Here is a 19,529-nt window from a genome sequence, read left to right on the forward strand (position 1 = left end):
TGGCTTTCCTTACAGGCTGCACACACTAAACAACGGGGCTGCAGCAGCCCTGTGCTGGCCCTTATCCATTACAGGCTGTATAAGAGAAAATGACTTGCCTTAATCAGTCGCTACATAATAATCCTTGCATGAGACAGACCAACCTCTGTATTTAGCATTCCTATGATTAATGTCTCTTGCTTTTGCAGAAAAAAAAAAGAGGAAAAATAAAAGGTTTTTCTTCCTCTTCTGTTCCTCGCTAGCAAGCGGACAACCAAAGGGCTGGCTCCCCGGGAGCCCGATGGGGGTGCAGAACCCACGGCCCTGGCTGAGCGCAGCGAGGTGAGGGCACCGAGCCCAGCTGGGGCTCACGGCCCTGCCGCCGGCGGCTGTCCACGCTCACTGCTGGGAAGGAAGGCTCAGGCTAGTCTTTAAAGCCTGACTCATGTTTTTTAACACTTGGGATCATCAGTGCCAAGAAGCAAATATTATGGGACAAGGCACTGAATCCTCAGTGATTTATCTGCTTTTATTTTAAATGATTACCCTGGATGCCCTTTTACCTAAGTAGAAGTGTAGGGCTTCTTTAGAAACAATATCTTGCTAATTGTACCAGAGTCATTTTGCTGCATAAAACATCTTATTTCATAAAGATGTGAGTGCTGCAGTATAATGAATGCCTGCCTGGGGAAATTAAAGTAATCAACTGCCAAGGCCAACACATTTTAGAATGAGCACAGAAAAAAATGTAGATAAGGGCTTTTAAGCCATTGGGTGGAAAATACACACATAATTCTTTGACCGGTTTTAAAATATGAACAAATGTAGTTTCTTCATCAACTAGGGAGATAAAAAGCTGGCTCTGGCAAGCAGGGATTTCCACCCTCTGCTGAAAATTGTCCCTCGGAAGGAAACACCGAAGCCGTTTCAGCAAGACATGCCGGCCCCACCGAAGCCCCAGCTGCCTCCCACGTGCAGTCAGCCCTGGGCCGGTGCTGGTGGCCGCGGGCTCGTCCCGTCACGGGGGGGGCACGCGGGCACTGAGCGGAGCCACAGCAGGGCACGGAGCCAGGCTGGCAGCTGCCGGGGCTCCAGGTCTTCCTTAAATAAAGGAAAAATCATCCTGTCCGAGGGAATTTTGCCACTTACTCATCTGTGAGGTGCAATTGTTTGCAAAACACTCGTAGGATGAAAACGTGCTCCAGAAGCACGAAGCGTCATTGTTCTGCCACCCGGCAGGGACGTGTTGGTGCCATCGCTTAAATAACGGCTGCCGTGCGCCCGGAGCCCTCTGGGCAGGAGGTGCCTGGGACGTGCGAGGCGCCACTGCCCCACAGCAGCACGGGGCCGGCACGCTGCTGCCTGCGCCACTGCCGGCGCCCTGCCTCTGGTGCCGTGGCTCTTTCTAATGGGCTCTTCCTTTTTTTTCTTTTCAAAACGATTTCCATTGTAGTTGTGCTGGACAACTCGAGCACAGCACACATTTTAATGAAGGCATGGGACATCCATAAAAGACTATGCCACAGATAAAAGAGGGAATACATCATGTTTATTACTTGTTACATCAAATTGAATTGCCCTGATGAGCTGATGCTTAAAGCCAGTTGGAAATGAGTGGGAAACGACTACTGCGTGTGTGATTTTAAAACCTAAGGCACAGTCATTTCAGAACCGCTGCTCTCCACCCTTCCTGGTCCCCTGCTCTCTCCCCTAGATGACACATGTTCCCACCACTTCTGGACAAGCACTGGAGTGGACAGGACGGTTTCAGCTACTTTGAAAAGCACAAAGTGCTTGGATACTTCAGCTTCTCTTTTATAAAATTCAGTCCCAATCCAAACCTTTATTTGTCTAATCCAAAACTAGGACTGCCATCCTTGCACCAAGACCCACCAACAGCTCCTGCCTCTGTCAGTGATGCAAGCACTGAAATCTTAGCAGATGTGGCAACAAACGAAGCTTTTCAGCCCTCTGTTTCACAAAACCAGTTTCCAGTCTGGGTGTGAGCTTGCCTTAGCCCCCCGGCAGCCAGCAGCTGGGCACAGCAGCTGCAAGGTGCGCGCAGGACACTCTCTCGGGGCAGGTGCCGCCTCCTCCTCCTGTGTGCAGATGGCTGCCTCCTGCACAGGCACGGGGGGATGCTGAGGTCAGCCCCCCCGGCAGGATGCTACCCCTCCAAACAGCCCCCAGCTTTACTTTCTGCTCGCTTCTCATCCTTTCACAAAGTCACTTTGTCACTTACTCTTGGTGACAGGTCACCACCATCCCGAGGACCAGTCTGCAGCAGTGATTTATTACTGCTGGACCTGCACAGCTCTATAAAAAGAGCCAATTCTATTTTTTTTAGCTGACACTGACAATTACAGATAGCTGACCATTTTTCTTACGAGCTTCAGCTTGCGGCTTTTTCATTCCTGAGCACCTCTAGAAGCTACCAAAATGTTTCAAAGCCTGAAAAGAAAGCTCCTATTCTGTCCAGCCTACCTAAATCTCCTTTGTGGGTCAAACAGTACTCACCTGTGTTTGTACCAGCACTGCAGAGAGCAGGGCAACCAGCAGGATTTCAGGAGAGATTAGTTTGTCTGGCTAAGAACCTGAGCTAAACTCCTCCAGATGTATTCTTGGCTCTCAGACGGAATTAGTTTCAGATAATTGGGATTACAAATCATCAGAAGAATTTGCACTGTTATGGACCCAGGACAGACACTGGCATTGGTAGTGCACAGACTCATGCTCCAAAAAGCTGGTTTTGAAGCTCAAATGTGTTTTCCAGAAATGGGCTTCGGAGTAGATGAAAAACCTGCCTGGCCCTGGAGGGCACCGAGGGCCACCCCTGACCACGGTGCGCTGGGTGCTGCACCGAGAACTTGGCTGAGGAGCGAGGAGCTGACGGGCAGCCGCAGGTTTGGCTCATCAAAACCGTGACCCAGTTTGTAGGAAGCAGCCTTCTGAACAGTGAAGGACAGACTGCTTTTTTTTTTTTTTAAATAAGAAAAAAAAATCACCAAAACCTAATTAAGATTATATTAAATTATTAGATTGTGGCATCTGGCTGCCCAAGTGCTGTGATTGCACATATTCTTTCCAATGCTTTAAAACTTGCTTTGAGTTGGTTAAAATTCATTTAAAATCATTATCGGATGTCCTTTCAGACAAAGATTAGCTGGCTCAAGATGTAACACCATTTTTCTAAGACTCAGTAGCTCTTGGTGCTCTGCATGTACCCAGCCCAAGGGTCCTGCAGGTGCTCCCGGTGCACACCACCGTGCGGGGGGTGCAGTGCCCACAGCGCCCAGACTCAGATCGGGCTGACACCTTGGCTCAATGAACGAGGTAACTGAAGTTTCTGCTCTGCACCCGTGAGAGCGTTGCGGCGGGCAGTGGCAGCGCACCTCGTGCAAGACCCCGCGGCAGCAGGGCCCCGGGGGCTGGCAGAGCAGCCGCAGCCCTCGCGCTGCTTGCCCCGCCGCACACACTCGCAGGCTCTGGCCGGCCCAGCAGGCTCGTGACCAGCACCGTGCGCTCCAGCATGCTCAGCTCATCACGCCCCGTGCTGGGATCCTGCGATGGCTGCAATGTGGTTCGAGCTTTAACAAGCAAGACTTAAAAGCTTACATGCTGTTTAGTCCCCTATATAATTTGTACTGGGATTCTTACCAGGGATAAAGAAAGACTATTTTGTGCAACTCGATACACAATGTGCTGGCTGTATCTACCACCTATTCTGTACAACTCTGCTTCCTCATTTAAATGAACCAACACATTGATTATATCCTGCTGGCTTTAATAAGCTCTGTGAACTATTGTTCGTGCCAAAAGCAGCTGTAGCTGCCTGTTACAATGGTCTCAACTTTGCACACCAGACGCGTGGCTATTGTGCTACTGCCGCAGCCGCATCCCTTTGGAATGCAGCTAATAAATCAATGCTTTTTGTGTGGTTTTGTGCCCTGGTGTTCTGGGTTTCCAGCATTAGGGCAAAAAACAAGAGCAACTCAAGAGGAAGGGCTGGGGACAAGGGCTGGGGACAACGGCTGGGGACAAGGGCTGGGGACAAGGGCAGTGCTGCAGGCACTGGCATCACCCACGTGCCTGGCAGCCCTCGCTCTGCGGGGCCGAGGCACGGGGGCTTGGCGCTGGGCACAGCCACTGCAGCGCGGTGCAGAGCAGCTGCTCTTGTTCCACGGTCACAGCCAGGCAGCTGCCACCGAGAGGCATCACCGGGCTTGTCCGAGGTCTCCTGGGGAGCCTGAGCAAGGGCCAGCACAGTGCCCGCACACTACAGTGACAGGTTTTTGCTGCCTCCCCCACGAACCTCCCTCGGGTCTGCAACAGCCCTGGGTGGGAAGGTGGGGGCGTGAGCTCGGGATCGTTGCTGTGCCGCAGGAGGGGCTGTGAGGAGAAGGCAGCTCGTGCAGGTAGGAATGCAGTGTACGGGCCTTTCATCTGGAAAATTACTAATGAAAAGCTTGTTCCTCGTGTGGGATTTAACTTTATATTTCAATCTTTAATCTACAGATTTTAGTTATGTTTGTGACCAGCTTGGAAATGGAAATAACTGAACTTTTCAGACATGAAAATAATGTATTCACAAAGCAGAGATTAGAGGTTTAGAGATTCATTCTCTATTCTCCTTGATTTGATATGGGGAAAGAACTTGAAAGAAAAAAATAGACCTTTTCAGATCCCTTCACTTTTTAGAGACGTTTGGGCAGCCTCACATCCCTCTCTTTTCCTGAGGACCTGTAGGTATTTACAGTTACCTTGGATTTAGTCTCATTGGAGGTAGATACCCCAAGTTAACTCCTGCTCATCAGCTTTTCTAGAAGCAAGGAATTTTTTTCTTTTCCCTGCTGCAGAGTCAGAACTGCAGCAAAATACAACCATAAAAATGGCTTTATCGATGCCACCAAATCCTGATGGAAATCCTGCCCTCTAGTAGCTAGAAAGGCCCTGACCAGATTTAATCGTAACGGCACCAAGGAACGGGCAGGGTTGTTCCTGCTCCATTTGATACTCCTGGACCTGGTAGGAGTTCAGCGCCTGCATCATGAGGTCCCTTTGACAGCATCCCGACCTGCCACACACACAGCGCCGCGTCCTGGGGCTGTAATGGGGCTGCTCTTCCAGGGAGCAGCCCCTTGCACTTCATCTTGTTGCGCAGGTCATTTGCGGGCAATTTTGCTGCAATGGTGAAGTTTTCCACTAAGTGCAGTTCTGCAGATGTCTGTGACATTTTTATAACTCTCACTTCTGCTCTGTTACCAGCATCTGCCTTTTATGTTTCATTTTTCTCCCTTCCCCATTTCTTGCTCAGCATGCAAAGAAAGGAAAAAAGAAAACAGAAGCCTAGCCCAAATCCACTTAAGATGAGTACATGCAGGCAGATGACACTGCAGGACTGGACACCATCTGTTCCACTTCAGAGATCTGTAGCACGTAGGTGAGAAAGAGCCTCAGTGGAGGTTATTTAAAATACAACACTGGCTATTTCCTGCCTCTCCAAAGAAGGAGTTTCTCTAAGAAATTGTTCGGTATTCTGTGTGATGAGAGGTGTTTGTACAAAGCAGAATCCCAGCTGAACCATGAAAGGACTCCCTGACACACTTTCCCGTTAAATACACATAGATATATCAGGGGGAGATGGACATGGACAGATCTTGGTCCCCATCCAAGTGAATTAAAATCCCATTGCCGTGTCTCAGCACTTCTATTATTTTTTATATCTCTGTGTGCATACGCATATATAAGCAGCTGTGATTTTCCCACAGGAGCTGCAGCTGATGCAAATTCGACAAACTTCAAACGGGATCATTTTGACACAGATGCCTTGACTCAGTAAAAGAAAAAAAAAAAGCAAACAGCAAATCGACCTGAGAAGGAGAAAGTGTGGTGCTTTTGCCACCTCGGCTCAGGGCAGCGTGCGGGGAAGCAGCAGAGACCCCCGGCAGCTCTGCGGGCTGCCCCGGCGGTGGCAGCGCAGTGGCCGAGCGGGGCAGGCGGCTGCGGGGCTGCGGCCACTTGGCCGGAGCTTCCCCTTCGTGGGGACGGCAAAGCCTGCCGACCGCCCGGCTGCACCAGGGCCGCCGCACGCTGCCCGCGAGGCAGCTTTCATTGCATTTGCCTTAGTGCTGACTCACTTCACCTTTAATGCGTTTTGGCAGGGCTGAGGTATTTATTTTAGTAAACTAGTGAAAACAGTTTTGAGCATGTTGGCAATCCACGCAATTCTTGTCAAGTCACTGCTTTTTCAATGCAGTGGCTCGGATCGACCTGACTTAGCTCTAAGCATACACAATCAATCAAGATCAAACTTTACACTGTATACAATTTTCTCATTTTTAATAACCTGCACAGTGAAATATTCTGCTAGCTCTGACGTGTCACAGGCTCACACTGAGAGGCATGAGCTTATTCGGCTTTCTCCAATCCATTACAACGTTTCCATTTTACTCTTCTCCTGATAGAAGTCAACTGGATATGTAAGAGCTTGGCGTGGATTTTGACACTACGACATAGGACTATGGTGAGCAATTTTTGTGATACACCATCTCTGACTGCAGCAAAATCCTAAATTATATCCCATTGTCCACTGTGACTTTTAATTTTTATTTCCCGTGTGATTTAAGATCCCATTGTCCTGTTCCACCTTGTGACCTGAACATTGATTTCCTATTAGGATACAGATCTACTTTGAACGCTCATAAAAAATGTGTGCTCCTGCTTAGCTGCTCAGTTATCACTCTTCACTTGCAGCAGACCAAATTCTGCGAAGTCACAGTTCCAGAACCAGGATTTTTGAAGGATCTCACATGGGACGCTGGAACAAGCTGAGGAGGAGTATCTATGGAAGAACACTGAAAGCAAACCTAGGCTCAGAGGTAAACACCTCCGCTAAACTGATTCAGAATTTTACTATGAAAAAAACCTCCAGTTCTGCAAACCACCCACCCCCAAAAACCAAACACTCATACCTGCTCTTGTTCTTGCACCGCACAACAGGCTTGGGAAATATCCTGCTGTCTTCCTCTGCAGAGAAAATACAAAATTTCCTATCTTGTTTCGCTTACACAGAATGGCACTGTAAGACAGATATCACAACAACAATTTGGGAGTCTCTGCAAAAGCCACCGCTGTCAGTCACCTCCATGACCAGCATCATTCCAATACAACATTTTATGGGAACGCAATTGAATTACAGGCTAAACCACCACCCACCCAGGCTTAAGAGCAGCATTTTGTTCTTTAAGCAGCTATGTTTCCCTTCCAGTAGAGCTTTACAACCTACATACTACATTACTTCTCAAATCTGTTTTTAAGTGAAGTTGGTTTGTAATGCAGCTACATGTGCCTTATTTGATAAATCTGGCTTTTAGTAAATGCCCTTAAGCCAACTCTTTAAAAGTAGAGTGCACATTTTATAAATGTGCTTCATAAATAGTAATATTTTCTAATTTCACAGGACAATAAGAACAAATCACCAGCTTCTTTCAGAAACAGATTATTTCGTAGTAGACAATACATTGATCCTAACAGATTTTCATCATTTTCCAGACTTTCAAAGAACAGCTATTACCGTTCAATTCTCACACTTCATTAAGCAAGTTAAAACCTATACATTGCGAGCTTTTCCTTGAGGGAAAAAAAAAAATAAAAAAAATCAGCAGCCTTGTTTAATGGCCTCACAGGGAAATTCCGACATCCACCCTCTGCCGGTGAGCAGTCTGCCTTCTGACACGCAGACGAGCGAGACGTGCACCGGACTCCTGTGATCATCAGGGTGACACAATTTTAGTAGGAGATGCTGGGCACTGTGTAGAACTTCATTGCCTCTGCGTGCTGTAAACTCAGGGACCGACTGTCGCTTGGCACCACTGATGTCTCCACGATGGTTCCCAGTCAGACAGGACGATGATGGAAGTCGTCTTTCTCCTTTTCTCTTCCCCAGCCCATCCGGTGTGACCCATCCTTGTCTCGCTCTGCCCTTCTGGGAGCAGGCTGCGGTCCTGGTGCTGGGCAAGCACCGGTGCTGCTGGGGCAAACTGGGGCTGGGGGTGGCCACTGCCTGAGGAGAGGAGAAAAGAGGAGCTGGGGCCAGGGGCCAGCCCAGGGGAGCCCTGAAATCCCCCAGGAAACCCGAGAGACCAAGCACATGGATCCATGGCTTCTGAATCCGACTCCAAAGCCTTAACTGAAGGTCACCTTCTGCCTTTGTTCAGCGTTTATTAGTTTTCTTCTTTGCGTAGTCCTTCACGAGCATTACCGGTGATGAGCAATGACAGTTTGTGTATGTGTGTGTGCATATACACGCACACATATATACACACTTCCTTATATCTGAATACTGTGCCAAAGAAATTATTTCACATCATTTCTAGTGTCATCTTTGATTAATTTTTGTCTCTTTTCTCATTATGGCTCATCCCTCATTTCAAAGGTGTCCTTCAACCAGGACACTGGGAGAGAGCTGAGAAGCGACAAACAACAAGGAGTAAGCTAAAGGTAGAGCCTCAGAAAACATTTCAAGCAGTAGCACCTCTGGCTTAACACTCCCATCCCCAAACTGCTTCTTCCGTGCAGGATTTCCTCTCCGGCGAATTAGCTGTCCTCAGAGCTGATTCACTGCCTCACAATGGCTATACATTCCTCCTTACATCTTATTAATCAGACTAAAGGAATGAATGCATATGTCTCTGAGAATAACAGTGGGGCACATGACAGCTAAATGGAGCCAAATATGCAGCAATATGAACATCCCCACGCAATTTATGCCCTGCTCCCCCCGCCCCCCACAGCGCAGTGTGTCCGGGTGACCACGCTCCCGAAGGTTAAATGAGCCCGTTCCTGCTCCGCAGCCCAGGCACCAGCACCCAGGTGGCAATAAAGCAGTTGCAGGGAAAGGCCCACGGCTCCACGGCCTGCTGGCTCCCTGGCGCAGAGTGCCCGTTCTGCCGGATTACCAGATGACACCCTTTGTGACAGAGGCTGTAAATCGCAGCCAGGACTTGCAACGGTATCACTATTAATAAAGTTTGAAAATACCATAAACAGAGCTCATCTCGGCAGATGTCTCATCTTAAGGCTTGATGACAAGGTCAGCAGCACTTAAATGCATCCTTCAGCTCAGGTCAATCCTTTCTGCGCGTCCTGTTTTATGACTGCTCCTGCCACTGCCAGCCTCCATGCCCCACTGCGCCCTTGAAATGCCACCTGAAGACCTGCTGGATTCATGCATTGCCTTGAAATGCCACTTTGTAATACCACCGTGTCCTGGTTTCAGCTGGGATAGAGTGTATTTTCTTCATGCTCGCTGGTATGGTGCTGTGCTTTGGATTCAGAATGAGAATAATGCTGTTAACACACTGATGTTTCAGTTGTTGCTGAGCAGTGCTTGCACAGCCAAGGACTTCTCAGCTTCTCCTGCTGCCCTGCCAGCGAGGAGGCTGGGGGTACACAAGGGGTGGGGAGGGGACACAGTCAGGACAGCTGACCCCAGCTGGCCAAAGGGATGTCCCACACCATGTGGCCTCACGCTGAACAGGAAAACTGGGGGCTTGGCAGCCGTTGCCTGGAGATGGGATGGGCACCGGTCAGTGGGTGGTGAGCGACTGGGTTGTGCATTGCTTGCTCTGCATATTCTTGTGGGTTTTGTTTTTTTTTTTTCCCCTCCTTCCCCTTCCTCTTACCTTACCTTTTTTTTTTTTTTTCCCCTCATTCTTATTAAACTGTCCTTATCTCAACCCACGAGTTCTGGCATTTTTCTTTTCAATTTTCTTCCCTATCTCACTATGGGGGGAACGAGCAAATGGCTATGTGGCGTTTAGCTGCCCACCACGTTAAATCACAGCACACCAACGTGTCTGCAGGAGAGTCTGGTGCTCATCTGCACTGCCGAAAGCACTTTGTAAGTCCCTGACCCCGAGCCTAACACAGGCAGATTTGTTTTCTGTGTAACATCCCATAAAGGGTCACTGTCTTGAAATCCTTCAGAGGATACTGCTGGCCTGGGCATCGGGCCCTGAACTCTGCAGTCCAGCTGACAGCTCTTGTACCACATTAGAAGTGTATTTTAGAACAAGGTCAGACAGCATGTTACACCACACCTCTTACGTAAATGGAAAATCAATGTACATAAAGCTACTTGACTTCTTGCAAGACATGCCTCAGTTGTAACATCTGAAATGCTCACCACCACCACCACTTACCGGCACGGACATACTGCTTTGGTTAGAAGATGGTTTTCCACATTTGGATGTCTACTGCAGAAAAATCACAGTTAAGAAGAAGTAGTCCAAGATGCAGGATATACAAAAAATAAGAACAAAAAAGACAAGGCAGTCCTAAATATTTCCTTTTCAATGTCAGTGAGCCTTTGACTAGCAAAGGCTGAGGAGCACGGCACCAAGAACGTCCCCCTGCAGAGACCTCTGTCCGCTCTGACCAGAGATGACTGCCCCAGCGTGACAGGAACAGCACTTGAAAGCTACTTTACAGCCAGCACTGCTTAATTCTGTTAGTGCATGTGACAAACAAGAATAATTACATATATAATTATATGACTCAGGCTAGTTAATTATCACAGGGAAAAAAGAAAAAAAAAAAACCCACAACAGAACAATGAACAACATTTCCCGAGATTACTGCAAGCCTTTAAAACCAGACTGCCTTTCAAGCAGCCGTTATCAATTTCTAATTAAACCCAACTCTAAGTGCTTTTGCTGAAATGGAGCCAGTACCAGAAATTTAATAGGATGCTTTTTGTTGTAACCATGTGAGCAAACAGTTAGGATCATCTTACAAAGGCACCATCCCTGACTGGCAGCAAGTGCTCTGCTGTGTACTCACAGCAAACTGAACACAGCATTGGCTTGTGCCACATTTCATTTTTCATGTATGTTTTTGCAATACATAAACACAAGATATCCACCAACACAAGACCATCCAAGAGGCCATGTTAAAAAGAACATCCTTCTGTTTTTTGCTGAAAATCTATCCTATATCTTCTTGGTCAAAAAGATATTTCGCATTTAAAATTTTCACCAGAAGTGGAGCATTCTCTCCAGCATTGCAGATGGTGAAAAAAAAAAAAAAAAGTCATCACTCAGTGGCACGTAGGAAGCCTGAGTATGTGATTATACAACACAGAAACAGTTTGTTCTTTGCCTAATACAAAATTAAACATTATGAAATTCTCTGAGTGATATGTTTTGTCCCATGAGAGATTTGCTTCAGTAACACACAGACAGAAAAACGCTCGTCTTTCATTACCACACCAGTTTTTAACAGTAGGGAAAAACAACTTCACTCCTCAAATGAGCAGACTAGATGAAAACAGTGTTCTGCCTCCCCCACCCGCCCCCCCCCCTTTCCTTTTTCCCATTGAAATTTTCCATTTTGATTAAATTTCCTCTTTATTAATACCTTCTGTTTTATTTCATCTTTCTGGCTCATTTTCTCCTACTATTAACCTTTTTTCTCCCCTACACATTTATTATTCATTTTCTTCGTTTGCCAAGGGCAACATGTATCTGTATGCGTATGTTGGGAAAGAAGCGATGAGGAAAAGAGGAGAAACAGAAGAGAATACAGATAGAAAAAGTGTGAAAAATCATTGATAAGGAGCAATTGCTGGAAACATGCTGGGTTTCATTATAGACTTAAAAAAATGATAATTTAGCATACCACTAAGACCAACTAAATTGGTTGAAAAGTCACTTCCATGAAAAATAAAAATCCTCTTTTGTCCTGTCTTGTTGGGAATCTGCTACGGACCAATTCTAAGCACAAGCCCTTTCTCCTCTCTTGCTGTCTAAGAGGGAGTTAATCCCTTGACGCTAATTAAAGCCACATCTCTGCATTAAGACCTATTTTATCAAGAAGAAAACAAGCAAAACCAAGTAATTTCTGTTCTCTGAGCAACTCTCAAGCTACTTTCAGTAACAGATTTTCAGATGCCGCACTGAGAAAGGGAAGAAGTGCTGTCAACCACGTGCTTGGTCTGCGAACTCCGCATCAGCCCCCGAGAGGACACGTGCGGCGGATGGGACGAGGACGAGGAGCGCGGTGCCAGCGCCCGGAGGACAAGGAGCGCGTGTGCCAGCTCCCGCACCCGCCGGCTCCATGAGGCTGCAGCACGAGCCCCATTCTGGGCCCGCCGCCCCGCAGCTCACCCAAAGAGCACCACAAGCCTCCAGGCAGAAACCTGGAGCAGGAGGAAGGGAGAAAGTGGCTGTGCTCTCCCTGGCGACATTCCCGGGGGAGCCGCCGTGCCCAGACCTTCCAGCCTCCTGTCTCGCAGGCTGGTGGTTGCTGAGATAGCGAGTCCTGCCCTGCAGCTGGTGTCCCAGCGCGCCCTCACAACGGCACCTGCAGAGCGCCACAGCAGCCGGGCAGCTGCGAGATGTCACCTCGGAGGGGCTGCGCAGCACAACCGGCCCCAGGCTGGAGCAGAGGCGGCCGCCGGCGAGGGGCTGCGGATGGGAGGGCAGGGCAGGGCGCCCCACAGACGCTGCTCGCCTGGAGAGAGCAGGCTTACGCCTGCAGCACCCGCTCCCAACTAGAGACCAGCATCTTGCACTTGTATTAGCAAGGATCAAGGGTGTTATATTGCAGGAAGAGAGAATCTGGCCCATAAGTTATGTATTTCGTTGACATATTTCAATGCCTGCATTTGCATTTACAATCCAATGAAAAATTTATGACTGTTAAACTCATCTGTATGTCTTAATTAAACACAAACGATCATTTCTAAATAACTGTTTACCATATTGCATATTCCTTTCTGCAATTAATCTCAATGACTCTTTCTCCTTGTAAATAAATACAGGAGGTGGCACCTTCCGTCACATCGTACTCATAGCCGCATCCAGTGGACGACGAAGAGTCACGCTGACATTTCAAGAGAGTGGTTACCTGCTTAATATATAGATTGGAAATCCTGTCATTTTCGAATAGATGCCTTGTTCTCCTGCTATTTGTTCTGAGAAAAGCCTCTGAGAGAGATTTATAGGACAAGTGCTGTTTAAACATTAATCTTCGCGCAGGGAAAGAGGGAAGCAGGCTGCTCTCAGGGTTTCACCGAGGGGTAGGGGACCTGCAGAAGGGATGCTGAGCCAGCCCCTGCCCTGCAGCCCAGCGCTGGCTCTGCTCACGCTCTCCTCCGTGGTGACAACCTGTGCCGTGGTTTGGGGACAAGACGTGGAGGTGCCAGAGAGCAGAGGAGCACCTGGGGCCTCCAGGAAGGGCCGTGCCTGCAGCCATCCTCAGGCGGGGTCGGCTGCCCTGAGCACAAGGAGGCCTGGTTCCTGCAGGCGCACCCGCTGCTGTGCCCGCCCGTCCCCGTCCCCATCCCCATCCCCGTGCCCCCAGACACCCGCTCTGCTCGCAGGGGCAGGGGCAGCAGCGGCACTGACCCCGTGGGGCAGGCCGGGCAGCCAGCAGCCGCTCAAGGAGCTGCCCCACACGGCTCCCTCCGCCCGTCCCCACTGAGCCCAGGGCTCCTTGAGCAGCACAGCCTTAGGATTCAGCTGCAGCCCGTTTCCTTTCAGGCATAAAAAAATGAAATAGCGATCTACTGATAGGTTCTGATTGGTAGATGGCTCCAAATGAAATAGCGTTTGTCCTGAGAACAAGGTGAATAAAAGACTTAATGGAGTTCAGTGATGCAATACAAATAACTGTGTCCCTTTACATTACCAGTAACACACGCTGCACCCTCTCTGGATCCCTGTTCTCTCAAAACACTCCACCAGGAAGCCATTTGTAAATAGGATGTCTTGCTTAGTGTCCTCTCCTGAACACCACATTAATCACCCTTTAAGAATGCATGGCCACGTTGGGGCCAAGGAAGACACAGCTCCTACCTCCACCCCTGCAGTGGCTGCGGCGTGGCTGTCAGCCCACGCTGTCCCCCTGCATCCGAAGCCAGGCCTGCGGCACCCCCGGGCACAGCGGTGCCGATGCCGCCGGGCACCGCGTCCACAGAGGCGCGGGGACACCTCGCAGCCCCCGGCGCGGGAGCTGCTCTGAGCTGCAGGCCCGGAGCCATCGGCTGTGCACAGCGAGGTCCTCACGGCGCCTCGGAAGGAGATGCAAAGGAGGCTGAAGGGTATGTGACAGCTCAAGAGACCGCTAATTGTCTGTGAAGGATTTCTCCTCCAGATCACGGGTTTATATTGTCCCCAGGTTGGTGCTAGTGACTGGAAGCTATTTCCATCTAGAGACCCACATGAAATAAAGCTGAGTGATTGTCCCAGGCTGGGTCCTAGCAGACTGTCTCTCACAGGCTCCCATTACCACTCACTCACACAGGAAAGGAGCGGCTAGAAGTGTAACTGCAAAGGGAAGAGCCGTCCTCTGCCGTGCTCAGCCCCACAAAATCCAGCCGGTTCGGTGCGGCAGCGAGGCGGGGAACGCCGGCAGCACTGCCCTGAACACTCCTCTCCCACAGCACCAGAAACTTTCAACTCTTAGGCCTGTCGGTTTGCCAGCTTCCATGAGCACCGGATTCCCCAATGAAATCAAATTCTTCAGAAGTGGTTAAATTTGCGTACGTTAATTTTTGTTCTAGCACTACCGGTCTCATATTCGCAGTTGTTTATTTACAACAGCTGTTTACCCAATCTTTGCTGTGAACACATTGTCACAGGTCAAAAGCATAGCATGAAAATCACCAAAAATGTTTGTACCATGAAGATTTTCATCTGGTAAATTCAATCAGGAAAAAAAAGCGGGGGGGAGGTTGAAAGAAGCAGAATGATGACCGCTATTCCCCTCGCCCTCGCTCCCCGCCCTCTGCCAGTGCTGCAAAGGCACGGCCGTGCTGTCCGCAGGCCCCGTGCGGGCGCTCGCTGGGAGGGGACCCAGCGCGGTGCCCTTCGGTCAGCGCCCCGGCACGCAGCCCTCCGGCCTCCTCCTGAGGCTCGCGCTGCTGGGCGGGGGCTCTGGCCCAGGCTGCTGGGGGAGGCCGGAGCAGGGAGCATGCTCTCCGAGTTACTGCACGACATCCTAAAAGCACGACCTCTGGCAACCAGCAGTGACACGCATCTACCACGCACCGAGAAACCCCCGCGTTACAGCTGCAGTTGGCATTGCGCACGAGCTTCCTGCTGAGGCAGAAATAGCAAAACGCAAAGGCCAAGGATGAACAGTGGCCCAGCTTCCCAAATTCAGCAGCAAATGATACCCTAGTACTTTAACTGACCCCAGAACAGTTTGCTTAACTTCTAGTTAGTAAGTTTGGTGGCTGGGCAGGAGGTTACACACGCAGATGGAAAACTGCAGGAAGGAAGAAGACTCCGGAACTCACGGCAACCCTCTCTGGACTGCATGGACTGAAACTGCTCCAGCTGGAGACTCAGAACTGTCTCAAACAAATGCAACTTACTGTCTTTTTCCTGTCTTGCAGTCCCTAACAAAGCTGTTTTCATTATCTGAGAACCCCCTGGTGAAATGTTAGCATCTCAAGTAACCATTCTAAGTGGAACCAGATTAGGAAAGCGAACGGACAATGCAAGCAGAGAAAACAGGAATCATTTTCTATATATCAGTGTCTATTAGTTTCAGAGGCAGGTCTCTATTATACCCACCATTTGTCCGTGGTCAGAGTGCGTTTGACAAATTGGAATTGAAATGTGTCTGCTGATGAGGCTGACACTGTTATTAGATTTAACTATCAATCGCCAGCTGAGTGAAGTGTAATGCAATTCATCAGGTACCACTCTTACAGATATTTTGACTGGATCCTGTAAGCAAACCAGAAGAAAAGTGCTCTATAACGACTATTTGGTTTGCAAACAGCTTATAGGGAGCAGCCCAACACCGGACAACAGGCGAGCGGGAGAGGGAGGGGGTGCTGGCACAGCCACCCCCGGCTGGAGGCTGCCTCCGCACCGCTCCGCAGCACACCTGCACAAAGCCCCCGTCCACCCACGGCTGCTCCAGCGTCTGCAAGGCACCTCTGGGTAACCCTGCAACGGCTGCAGCAACCTCCCCGCCGCCACCCGCAGCCAGACGGGGTGACCGGGCCATCTCCTGGAGCTCAGCAACCTTCCTGCACGGGGAGGCACCTGGCGGGGGGCTGCAACGCCTGCTGCCCCCACCGAACTCCCTGGCACTGCTCTGTGCAAGAGGCTGCAGATGCCACCGCAGCCACCTGCACGTCACCTGCCTGCCTCCGAAATGCCAGAGGGCGTAGGGGGCTTCTCTCCAACCTGCCGCATCGCAGCTATGCAGAAAGTTCAGTCAGAGCAGCAGGGAAGAAAATTTGCCTGCTAATTGCTAATGAACAAGTTTCCTTGCTAGCACGTAAACGAGGAAATGTGGCTCTTCTGCTGCATAATGTGGCTTGTGAAAAGTAACTTGTAAGGCGGGATTTTTTTCCAGGGTAAGCCAATGCTCCAATTATCAGTAAATTGCTGGCACTCGGAATGACTGCATATTAACTCAAAGCAAGTGAATGTTCGCTGAATTACCCAGAACAGTAAATAGCTCTTTGTGGGGTGTGTAAATAATCCCTGGGTATCCAGGAAATTAGGAAAAGACATTTTAAAAACTAATTTGCCTGGGTAGAGTTAAAATTTAAAAGGAAATTAGTAGAAGACGCGTTATCAATGAAATTGTTATTTTGATAGTTATGAGCTTGGTCATGTATTTGTGATTAGAAAAAGAGTATTTCTGGAGAGACGAAAACACTGCTTCCAGATTTTAACAGAGCTTCTATTCTTTCATTTTGCAGAATTCACTCAGCCCTGACCTTTTCACTCAATATTAACTGAAGCATTTGAAATCCCAGGCACTCCACTTGGAGGGACCAGGGTGCCCGGTCCATGGGAGTGGGCGAGGGTCGGGTACGTCCCTGGCTGGCGGTGGCAGCAGCAGCCCCAGGCAGGGAGGTCCCCAGAGCAGCTGCGATGGCAGGGCAGCAGGAGGCCCATTGCTTATGGAGCTGTGCTCCATGAAGTCCAAACTCTTCTGCTCCTCCCAGGTGGGTGGCTGCTACCTGAGTCACTGCTAACAAACTGAAGGTTTAATAAATGGATGGGGCTTTGGCTTTTTTTTTCCCTCCCCACTTTTTATTTATTTATTTTTAAATTCAACTCCCTCATCACTGAGCTAATGCACTAATGGACACTTACCATTACCTAACTTCCGACCTAATGGGCACAGTAAATAAGTGAAAGGCTCATAAAATCAAATTTACTGAGCATCATTCCTTTTGCTGTCCATTAACTGAAACTATTTATTAGGTTAAGCATATCTAGGGTATAGAGCTATATTCATCTTGCATTGGAGCAGTTACACAGGCATTTTAGGATCCCAGGAGCTCCTGCAACCACAGGATGAGCAGAGGCTGTTCGCACCCCCCAGCCCGCAGCCTGCAGGCAATGGGGCTGTCATGGTGCTGTGGGCTGGGGGGGGCACAGGGAGGGAAAAGAGGGCGGTGAGGCTGGATGATATGTGCTGTGCTGTCTTCTAAAAATTGCAGGGTTTTGTCCTCTCTGGACAAAAGCTATTCCAAGAGCTATTCCTCACTGTGCTTTCAGTGCGTGCTGGGATCACCTTGGTCTGGATGCTCTTTTACCTTAGACTTGTCCTTGAGTGGAAGTTTACAGCTTATACCTGCTCAGCACGCAACAGCAAGTGCTCTCACACAAGGAATTTTGTTAAAATAAAGCACTGTTTGTCCTTGTTACACTAAAAATGTAGGTGCTGATGTGCTTGTCATCTGTGAAAATTGTAGCACCAGGCACTAGATCAAAAAAAGGCTTGTTGAACCAGGATAGCGAATGTCTGCTCTAGGGAATCTGCTCTTGAATGTTATTGAGTACCAGAAGAGGAATAAACCCTACAGCTTTTTATTTGCCAGGTGCATTGACTTCAAGGGAAATCAGCGATAAGGTGCCATGGGACCAGGGCGCCCGTGATGAGCACTCACTTGGTCTCCATTCCGCACCCGCTCTCTGCCCCGTCCCCACCAGCGCTTCTAGAGAACCAGAGGATCTCCTCCCTGCGGGCTGGCTGCCCCCACTCGCTGCTCAGTGCCCCTCGGGCACGGGCACCCCTGCGCGCCGTCCTGCCCCCTCCTCCTGCTCTGGGGCTCGCAGAAACGGGACCCTCTGGGCAGCCTCTGCCGGGGTGGTTCCCCACACGCTGTGGGGCCTGACACGGGGAATGCTCAAAATGCAACCCATCTGTTTGCCTTTGCAAAACAAATTCACGCGGCTGGGTCACCACGGCCGGGCTGGCTGTGCTGCCGTCTCGCACACGGAGGAATCAGACTTGCTCCATGATACTTAAGTGTATCTGTAATAGGGTCTGGTATAAGGTACGATGAAGACGTGCTAAAAGCACCAATTATGTCTTCTGTTTTCTATCAAAAGATAGAAGTTCTGTCTTTATCTTCTGGCATTCAGTTCTTTGTAGAAATATAAAAAGAATTTCAACTGAATCAGCTTTCTGAATAGCAAATTACAATCTGCTGCCCTTAATGGGTAATATCCTCTGCCATCAAGGCTGCCTTTAGGATTTCACTGTCTCCCATAAAGAACAGTTTTACTGGATTATCAATGAAAAGAATAGCTGTAACAAAAGACAGGTTGATAGCACTTTTTTTCCTTCCAGTCTGGCAAGTTTCAGCGAGTCAATCTCTTACATGAAGTTAGGTGCCTTTGCTTAACTCCTAAAGAAATCCTGGCACTCCATCACCCCACTGGCTGCGCCTCTCATCTCCACAAACCTACGGGGGCGTTGGGGCCCAGGTCAGGGCATGCTCCCCCTCCTTCTGCAGAGCCCCCACTGCTCACCCTGCAAACCGCACGCGGCGACAGGAGAAGACGCAGCTTCCCTCCACGTGCCGCGTGTGCGATGCCAGGTGCAGCAAAACAGAGCGAGGGCCACCGAGTCAGAAGCCTGCACCATGGACAGATGTGTTTTAGATGCTCAGCCCAGAGACTGGAGGACATCCATGGTCAGCCCGCACAGGCCATAAAACATCCCAACGACTCTCTAGCGAAGAGCGGGCACAAGGGGAAAAGGGCAAAACACCATAAAAATGATGCAATGCTGTAGGAAGACTGCAGAGAAGTTCAAGATTTGAGGTCCCTGAGCTGGAAGATAATTTGTTACCTGAAAACGTCCAGCTAGTGTGGGACGGCAGAGCGCTTGCTCCTCACAGCGTGGCGTGCAGCAGGCGTTGTGCTCGGGCTCAGCTCACAAAGAAACCCTCGGGGCTCACTTGGGCACGGCAGCCAGAGCTCCAGCTGGGCGAGAGCTGCAGTGTTCCTGGGTGTGGAAAAGTGCTGTTAGCCTTAATGATGGAGTCTGGTTTATAAATACCCAAAACAGAGATAGATTAGATGAACTTTGAAAACTTTTGTATATATATTTTAAGTGCTCCAGCTTACTAAGCTGTTTTTTCTTTGGTAAACTCCCAGGGCCCTAGTAAAGTCAGTCAACACACCATTACAATCATTTAGGGAACAGTAAAGCTTTGAAAAATAGCATTTCCACTGTGGATTTATAGAAACCATTTGAACTACAGTAAGCCTTGAAGA

General features: G+C 49.3%; 1 long non-coding RNA gene across 15 annotated transcripts in view; it reads right to left on the bottom strand.

Moving 5' to 3' along the window:
- Positions 1-4,740: 4,740 nt before the first annotated feature.
- Positions 4,741-19,529, bottom strand: part of LOC106043777 (uncharacterized) — a 195,142-nt gene continuing 180,353 nt past the window's right edge. For 14 of the 15 annotated variants that reach the window (XR_010825640.1, XR_010825638.1, XR_010825645.1 and 11 more), the window contains 2 exons: positions 19,102-19,257; positions 4,741-10,235 (listed from right to left, as the gene is read on the bottom strand). This is a non-coding gene — a long non-coding RNA (uncharacterized lncRNA). The remainder of the gene's footprint in view (positions 10,236-19,101; positions 19,258-19,529) is intronic. The other variant, XR_010825636.1, reaches the window with a different exon arrangement.

The sequence above is a fragment of the Anser cygnoides genome, chromosome 18 (genome assembly GCF_040182565.1).
Source record: "Anser cygnoides isolate HZ-2024a breed goose chromosome 18, Taihu_goose_T2T_genome, whole genome shotgun sequence".
Classification (NCBI taxonomy): domain Eukaryota; kingdom Metazoa; phylum Chordata; class Aves; order Anseriformes; family Anatidae; genus Anser; species Anser cygnoides.